Source organism: Rhamphochromis longiceps, linkage group LG17 (genome assembly GCF_057381845.1).
Source record: "Rhamphochromis longiceps isolate RC_006_pf linkage group LG17, R_longiceps_female_GT1.1, whole genome shotgun sequence".
Taxonomy (NCBI): Eukaryota; Metazoa; Chordata; class Actinopteri; order Cichliformes; family Cichlidae; genus Rhamphochromis; species Rhamphochromis longiceps.
The window spans coordinates 15,507,594-15,517,532 of NC_140573.1; positions in this window are offsets into that span (position 1 = coordinate 15,507,594).

Here is a 9,939-nt window from a genome sequence, read left to right on the forward strand (position 1 = left end):
ACGCTGCGTCCAGTGTCATCATTTATACGTGGTGTCAGAAGTGCGAACGGCGGTCTCCACAGTTTTTTTTTTCTTCTTCTTCTTTTTCGAGTACAGTACGGTGCAGTTAACTGCGAGAGAAGTTTTCGCATCGGTAACCCGAACAAGACCGGCAAGCAGGTGAAGCGTGGCCGAGGCTGTGACCGGCGCTAGCAACAGGGCGCGTGCGCGCGCGCGGTCGAGCACGAGCTTCACATGTCGGAAGGAGGAGACGAGGTCGGCGCACCGGAAAGCTTGGATTCTGAACGCGAGGAAGCCAGGGATCCACACGTCACGATGGCGACCACGGTACAAATAACACCCCCAGAAACATTTGACTTTTCTCATCCTGCCAAATGGCCAAAGTGGATCAGAAGGTTCGAAAGATTTCGCATTGCAACTGCTCTTGATAACAAATCAGACGAGTATCAAGTTAATGCACTCCTGTACGCTATGGGAGACGCTGCTGATGATGTTTTGGCAGTTTTACCACTGTGCGATGCAGATAAAAAGAAATATGCAACTGTCAAAGAGGCATTTGACAAACATTACGTAGGAAAACACAACGTAATTTTTGAAAGAGCACAGTTTAACTCCAGATGGCAACAGGAAGGGGAAAGTACAGAGTCGTTCATCACTGCTATGCACAAACTTGCAGAAAATTGTGCATTTGGAGCACTCAAAGACAAACTCATAAGGGACAGAATTGTAGTTGGCATAAAAGACAAAAGACTGTCCGAGCTGCTGCAAATGGACTCAGAGTTGACTCTTGCTAAAGCCATTGAGAAAGTTAGGCAGAGCGAAACGGTAAAGAAACAACAATCAATACTTCACAGCAGCGCGGCAGTGGAGAAAACACTGAACATGGACACAATACGGACAAATACAACACGCGGGAAAACGCAGACGTGGCAGAAGAAAGAACAAAAGCCAATCAAACAAAGTGGAAAGGAATGTGGCCGCTGTGGTCGCAAGAACAAACACTCATGGAAAGAATGTCCAGCCAAAGAGGTACAGTGTCGAAAATGTCAGAAAAAAGGGCACTTTGCTGCGGTCTGTCGCAGTAGTGAAGCTACAGCACTACGCGAAGTGACAGAAAATCAGAAAGATGCAGACAGCGAGGATTGTGTGTTCTTGGGTGAAGTAGAGACTGGGAGGTCACAGCCCTGGGTGCAAAAGGTCAAGTTAAATGGGGAAAATGTATATTTTAAACTTGACACAGGGGCGGATGTTACATCTATTCCAGAGGGTTTGTACAGTCCAGACAGGGATGGTAAGCTGCAGAGACCCAGAAAGAAGTTACTAGGGCCGGGCAGTAACCCACTTAATGTTAAAGGCTGCTTCGAGGCACAGCTAGCAGTGAAAGGGCGCAGTGTTTCTCAACACGTCTACCTTGTGTCAGGTCTAGTACAGCCACTGCTAAGCAGGCCAGCGTGTGAGGCTCTGGGTCTTGTGTACAGAGTAAGCACAGTAACGGAATCGGCGACAGATTTCAGGGCAGCATACCCAGACGTTTTTAAAGGTTTAGGCGTGCTGAGGGAGCCTTATCACATTGAGATAGAGCAAGGAGCTGTACCAATAGCCCTATCTGCCCCAAGACGTGTTCCTCTTCCCCTCAGAGATGCAGTGAGAAATGAGCTGCACAGAATGGAAGAAATGGGTGTTATCTCCAAAGTCACTGAGCCTACAGAGTGGTGTTCTGGCATGGTAGTGGTCCCCAGACCAGCAGGAAAGCCCCCCAGAATATGTGTGGACCTCACACCCCTGAACACAGTAGTCAAAAGAGAAAGACACATCCTCCCAGCAGTAGATCAAACACTAGCGATGATGAAAGATGCTAAAGTGTTCACAAAGCTCGACGCCCGGTCTGGATTCTGGCAAATTCCGCTCACGCCAGAGTCAAGGCCACTCACTACCTTCATCACGCCTTTTGGAAGGTTTCAGTTCAACCGCCTTCCTTTTGGCATTGCATCGGCGCCGGAACATTTCCAAAGGCGAATGTCACAGATGCTGGAAGATTTTGAAGGGGTGATTTGTCACGCCGATGATGTGCTTGTATACGGCAGAGACAGGCAGGAGCACGACCAGAGGTTGCACTGTGTGCTCCAAATGTTTCATAAGGAGGGTCTCACTCTGAATGAGAAGTGTGAGTTTGCTAAAAGTCAAATAATCTTTGTGGGACACAAAGTGTCAGCAACAGGCATTGAGGCTGATCCCAACAAGATAACAGCAATCCAGCAGCTGCCGCAGCCTCAGAGTGTGGAAGATGTGCGCCGTCTCATGGGCATGGCCAACTATCTTGCCAAGTTTATGCCACAATTAGCCACAATCACCACACCATTAAAGGAACTGCTAAAAGACAGAAATGACTGGATATGGGCGGAGCCACAGGAAACAGCATTTAGGAGACTAAAAGGGATATTAAGCTCTCCAGAAGTGCTCGCTCAGTACTCCAACTCAGCAGATACACGAGTCGCTGCAGATGCATCGCCATACGGTGTCGGGGCTGTTCTCACTCAGAAACAGTCTGACAACTCCTGGCGACCGGTCACATATATCTCAAGAGGTCTCACAGACACAGAGAAACGCTACGCGCAGATAGAAAAGGAGGCGCTAGCTGTAACGTGGGCGTGTGAACGACTGTCATCTTACCTCATGGGCTTACAGTTCACTCTAATCACAGATCACAAACCCCTGGTCCCTCTTCTGAGCACAAGAGGCCTGGATGACCTACCTCCACGCATCCTGAGATTCCGCCTCAGGCTGCTGCACTTTACTTTCACCATTGTCCATGTTCCAGGGAAAAACCTTGTCACTGCTGATGCTCTCTCACGAGCACCGCTGGCAGGGCCTCCTTCTGCTGGGGATCTTCAGCTGGAAAAAGAGGTGGAGGTTTTCGTGGACGGTGTAGTTTCCCATCTCCCAGCAACAGATAAAAGGCTGGAGGAGATTAAGTTGGCGCAGGAAATGGATGACCTGTGTAGAAAGGTGGTGTATCAATGTGGGACAGGCTGGCCAGAAAAAGGTAAACTAGATCCAGAGTTAAAGGGATACTGGCAATACAGAATGGACTTCAATCTAGTCCATGGTCTTCTCATGAAAGGGGAGAGACTTGTGATACAACCTCAAATGAGAGCAGAGGTTTTGTCACGTTTGCATGAAGGCCACCAGGGCGTTTCAAAATGCAGGGCCAGAGCAAAAGAGTCTGTGTGGTGGCCGGGCATCTCAACCCAAATACATCAAATGGTAGACAGGTGCGAAACATGTCAAAAACATAGGTTACAGTGCCGTGAACCAATGCTGGCAACTCCTGTTCCCGACCGCCCATGGCAAAAAGTCGGCATGGATCTGTTCGAGTGGTCAAAGAAACACTTCCTGCTGATTATTGATTTTTTCTCAAGGTACATTGAGATAGCTGAACTGAGACACACAACTGCAGAGGTCACTATTAATGCTGTAAAAGAAGCCTTTGCAAGACATGGTGTTGCCGAGACTGTGGTATCGGATAACGGGCCACAATTTTCATCAGAACAGTTCAAGCACTTTGCCAAAGAGTACCAGTTCGCACATGAAACGAGCAGCCCTAGGTACCCCCAAGCCAACGGGGAGGCAGAACGCGCTGTTCGTACCATTAAAGACTTGTGGAAAAAGGACTGTGACTACACCAGAGCACTGCTAGCGTACAGGGCCACCCCACTGGAACATGGGCTCTCGCCGGCGCAGTTGCTTATGGGGAGACACCTGCGGACCACGCTGCCACAGGCTGTGGCAAAGCTGGTGCCAAAGTGGCCTGACCTACAGGCTTTTCGAAAAAAAGATGAGGAGGGGAGGCGTGAGCAGGCAAAACACTACAACCGCAGACATAGAGTCAGACCACTTCCGGAACTATCGTCAGGACAGAAAGTGTGGATTACCACTGAAGGAACTACCGGAGCAGTAGTTGGACCTGCCAGTGCTCCCAGATCCTATGTGGTAGAGACAGACAGGGGTTTTCTGAGGAGAAATAGGAGCCACCTCAGACCAACAGGGACTATTACCAGATCTGGTCGAGTGGTGAGACCTCCTGAAAGACTGGATGTGTAATTCTCTGAAGTTATCCATTCATTCCCTATTCAAAGCTGGGTTAAGCTGTCAGAGATGTTTACAATAATGTGTTTTGTTTAAATGTAAGTGAACAAATGAGGGATGTGTATAATTTTCATGTTTCATGATGTTCCTCATTTCTGTTCTAGTGAGCTGTTTGAGACGTTATGAAGTATGTCTTTAGCTAAAAGGAGGAGGTGTAGCGGTAGACTACTGTTCCCATAAGGCTGTGTGTGGGGGGAGCTTCCGGGTTAGGAGTAAAGTTGGAACACATCACCCGAACACGCTGCGTCCAGTGTCATCATTTATACGGTTAGTAGATAGTACTGCACAGGTTCAGCATGATGTCTGCATGTGCTGAGGTTGGGGGAATTTCCTGAAACTGAACAGGGTGGCCCTGTCTGTGCAAGCCCTGGCTCCTCAAGCTCACCATTTGTGATAATGAAATTTTCAGAGAGCAGATTTTGTCTTTCTGACACATCAAGGGAAGCTGTGAAAAGACCATTTTCCCAGCGAAGACATCTGAGGGGGGAAAAGCAGCTGAAACAAATGTGTTTCATCAGGGGAGAGACAGCCTGAAAGGCTATTCAAAACAATCCCATTTGCAGGAGATTTCCATTATCACATCTGTGATGGAGGACACCAGCAGGGGAGAGAAGATCACAAAATGAATCTCATCTAAAGTAATAAATGTGGTCTGCAAAAATGCTGACTTTTAAAGAGTCGGTCTGTTTTTTAATCTGTGGTTAGCTGGCTAGTAGTACTTATGGATACATTTGAGATGCAGATCTGTTGACATCAAGGAACAGTTTGTCTTTATTAACATTTTTAATTTAAAAAAATGGAACTGAAACTTTGATTTCTATGTGATCAATTTAAAATGGAATCACTCCATCACTGATAATACCAGGTAAACTTCTGACATGTTTAGAATATGGCAGCAGCAGAGAGTGGGATTGTTTAATGATTCATGGCGGTGGTGACTGAGGAACTGAGTGATTTTGCTGATTGGATTCAGACAGGTACCCTTGGAGTGCATGGGAAGGAGAGAGCACAAGGGGAATGCATTAATTTTCTATTGATCATAGTCACGTTACTATCAGCTGATGCAAACAAAAAGGTCGCAGTCACTCCCTGAGAAGAACTCCCACACTGAGAGAAAATGTGCATGAGTGCAAATTAAAAAAAAAAAGTCCACCAATAAAACTACATCAGAATTTAAATTATAATTAATTTAATGTCAAGCCATTAGGCACTTTTTTTGTTTTTGTTTTTTGCCACTCACTAGCATAATTATAAAGAACAAAAAAATACTGTATACTGTATAAACAATATGTTTTGGAAGTTAAAATAAAACAGGATTTCCTATGAATCCAAAATACGTCAGGTGTAGTACATCGTAGTACTTGAGAGACATCACTTGCATGTTATGTTTATCAAATGACAAATATAAATGATCCCCCAGTGTTCAATTGCTTCATAGAAACTACCCTCCAGTGAAATTGTGGTAAACCACAGGGACAATGACAGCTGTTGAGAGAACACCAAAAACGAGCTGATCTTTAAAATGATCGACTGTAAACTCACAGCACTTTCAAAAGGTACACTTTAGTCAGAACAGAATTTATGTTCTGTCAAGAGTAATCCATATTTGGCTGTTCGGCTCAACTCTAGATGCTCCCTGTCCATCCCAGATATTGGAACAGTGGCAACAGAAACATTAATTGAAACTTCAGCCACAAACTCCCTTTCATGTTATTTGTTAGAATAGAATAGAATAGAATAGAATAGAATAGAATTCAACTTTATTGTCATTGCACATGCACAGGTACAGGGCAACGAAATGCAGTTTGCATCCATCCAGAAGTGCTTTAGTGATATAGATATATTACAATATATATTAGCAATAATATAGATATGTGAGTATATTACAGAAATGGGTCTATTATGGTATGTTATAATGTACACGGTATGAAGTATGTTGTGAATATTCTATAACTATAAGTATGTACAGGCTGTAGTGAGTACAAGCTATGTACAGGATATGAACAGGATATAAATATGAAAAACTATACAGAATATGAAATGAAATAAATAACTTTACAGAATCTGGGATATACAGCTATACAGAAATGGGAACTATGCAAGTTGTAAACAGTTGTAGGATTAAAGATTATCGAATGTACAGAATGATTATTTACACAGAGCTATACAGTAGTGCAGTTAAGATAAGTGAGGGTGTAGATAGTTTCTACAGAGGCTATATAAAGTGCTAGTGGTTGTGAGTGGTGGTTCAGTCCATGTTATTATTGTGTTTGAGGGTACAGTTGTCCATTGTGGGTGTGTGTATGTTCAGTCCATGAGTTAACGTGGGTCAGATGTCAGGAGGCAGAGTTCAGGAGTCTGACAGCTGTGGGGAAGAAGCTGTTCCGGTACCTGGTGGTCTTAGTCCGGAGGCTCCTGTGGCGCCTCCCAGAGGGCAGGAGGGTGAAGAGTCCATGTGATGGGTGACTGGGGTCTTTGATGATTTTCCCAGCCCTTTTCAGACACCGCTTCCTGTAGATGTCTTTTATGGCAGGAAGTGGTGCTCCGGCGATGCGCTGGGCAGTTTTCACGACCCTCTGCAACGCCTTCCGGTCCGAGGCAGAGCAGTTCCCGTACCAGACTGTTATACAGTTGGTCAGGATGCTCTCGATGGTGCAGCGATAGAAGTTCACCAGGATGTCTGAGGACAGGTGGTTCTTCCTCAGAGTCCTCAAGAAGAAGAGGCGCTGGTGAGCCTTCTTGACCAGCTTGGAGCAGTTGTTCGTCCAGGTGAGATCCTCGGAGATGTGGACTCCCAGGAACTTGAAGCTGCTCACACGCTCCACAGCCGTCCCCTTAATGTGGATGGGTGGATGTGGGTCAGCATTCCTCCTGTAGTCCACGATGAGCTCCTTGGTCTTCTCGGTGTTAAGCAGCAGGTTGTTTCTGTCGCACCACTCAGCCAGACGATCCACCTCCTCCCTGTAGGCGGCCTCATCGTTGTCACTGATGAGGCCAATCACCGTGGTGTCATCTGCAAACTTAATGATGGTGTTGGAACCATCAGCAGGTCTGCAGTCGTGGGTGAAGAGGGAGTAGAGGAAAGGGCTCATCACACAGCCTTGTGGTACACCGGTGTTCATTGTGATGGTAGATGAGCAGCGGTTATCCAGCCGGACATGTTGGGGGCGGTTGGTCAGGAAGTCCAGTAACCATTTGCAGATGAGGGAACTGATACCCAGGTCTGTCAGTTTCCTGATGAGTTGTGAGGGGTGGATTGTATTGAATGCTGAACTGAAGTCTATAAACAGCATTCTGGCGTAGGTGTTGTTGTTGTCCAGGTGTGAGAGGACAGAGTGCATTGCGATGGAGACTGCATCCTCTGTGCTCCTGTTCCGGCGGTATGCGAATTGGTGGGGGTCCAGGGTGGGGGGGAGACAGGATTTGAAGTGTGCTAGGACCAGTCGCTCTAAGCACTTAGTGATGATGGGGGTGAGTGCTACTGGGCGGTAATCATTGAGGCAAGATGGGTTGGAGTTTTTGGGTATCGGGACGATGGAGGTGGATTTGAAGCAGGCCGGTACCACAGCGTGGGCCAAGGACAGATTGAATATGTCTGTGAGCACTCCTGCAAGCTCCCCAGAACACGCTCTGAGAACACGCCCGGGGATGCCATCAGGGCCTGCAGCCTTGTGGACATTGATCCTGCTCAGCACCGCTCCTACATCGGTGGGGGAGAGAGTCATAGGTTGGTGGTCTGGCGTCATGTCTGCTTTGGTTGTGGTTGTGGGGTTCCCTCGCTCAAAACGAGCATAAAAGTTGTTGAGCTCGTTGAGGAAGGAGACATCAGAGGATGCGGGGGAGGGTTTGGTGGTCCTGTAGTCTGTGATGGTCTGGAGTCCTTGCCACATGCGTCGGGGGTTGGAGTTGGAGAAGTGTTCTTCTACCTTCTTTTTGTAATGGTGTTTGGCTTTTTTGATGCCCTTCTTTAGATTAGCCCTGGCTGTACTGTAGGCGTGTGCATCTCCTGACCTAAAGGCAGTGTTGCGGGCCTTCAGGAGGAGACGAACATCCCGGTTCATCCAAGGCTTCTGGTTGGGGTACATGGTGATCCGTTTCTGGGTGGTGACACTGTCTGTGGTTTTGGAGATGTGATCCAGTACAGATGAGGCGTACTGGTCCAGGTCTGTGTGGGTGAACATATTCCAGTCTGTGTTTTTAAATCTGTCCTGGAGCACTGCGTCTGTCCCCTCTGTTATTAGATTTACTGTTCTTTCCCTTTTCTACTAACTTGCCTTGAAGTTCCAGGTGCAGCGGTGTGCTCTGCCTTTGGGCAGAGTATTCAGCCAGACAGTCCTTCCTGGACCCTCTCCATCTCATCAGCCGTGCAGTATTTGAAGGCTGGATGGGCAGTATCTCTGAAAGATTGTCTTCATCTCATTGGTGGTAATCAGGCTCTCCATGTTTGCTTTCCATCTTTTGTTGTTAGTGTAGTTTTTCTGTCTGCTCCAGTTGTCGTCACCGTGTTCCTCACACTGCATTCAGATTCTCAGACCGTTCCATGGTTCACTTGATACTTGCATACAGGCAGAAACCTGACATAGAGGCAGTGAACTAAACAGGCTGTGGAGAATATGACAGCACTAGCTAGATGCCAGACTGGTAGCAGTCTGGCTACTCTGGATGAGTGTCAGTTGGGAAAACTTTGCAACCCCTTTTTTGTTTTTAGAACTACCTTAATTCTTTAAGGCTACAAAATCCTCCTAGATTTCAGTCCATATTGACATCATAGTGTTAAGCAGTTGCTGCAGATCTGTTAACTATACTACACATCTATGACACAAAACTCCGACAGTCCTGTACTGAACTGAAGATCTGGTGAATATGAGGCTGTTCAAGGACACTGAACTTTTTATGATATTCAAGAAATCAGTTTGACATGAACTGCGCTGTAAGGTTGCGCTGTAAGTCTTTCAAACTGAAATGACACAGCGGCTCACCATAAACCCTTAATCAGTCATTTAGTGCAGGAAAACAAAGCAACAAATCCGTTATTAAACAAAAACAGTTTGGATCATTACACTTGCTGGGGAATTCCCTGTGCCAGATGTGCTGTGCCTGTGAGTTCAGCTGTGGGACAGACACATCTGAACATTAACTTACACAGTGACAGCTTCACTTTATTGCTCATTAAGAAGAGTAATTAGCTAAGCTGAGCTAGAAATGCCTCTAGGACTTTATTGTGAATACAGAATGAATCCCCATTACTGTCTCGGTAAAAATCTGCCCCATACCTCCTTTGAGGTGAGCATCAGAATACTGTGGACTGTGGTCGGGGGTGGGACGTGGTGGTCACTGATATGGATTTCATCTGGCAACAGGTCAGCTGGAAATTGCAGTCTTTCCAATTGGTGTTCTCCTCCAACAGTCCATCATAAATGTTATGTTAAATGTTGATCATAAATTAACCATTAGGTGCACCAATATCAAATGTCCTAGGAAGCACTATACAGTATTTTAATGGTACACGAATAACATGTAAAATACATATTTTTTTTATCAAATTAGATGGAAAACAAACAGATTACATTTAAATATGGTCAGAAGTTGCATATAGCTCAATTAGAAACAAAATACATCGGATTTTTATACTTCCTATACCTATCTATATCAGAGTTAACCTGTGAAGTAAAATAAAACACTAAGTTCAGAGAACAATCGACTTTATAAATAATACTAATGTAATAAACAATTTAATGTAACACATGATTATAATTGGAATAATACTGAACTAAAGTATCTGTGGGATCTAGC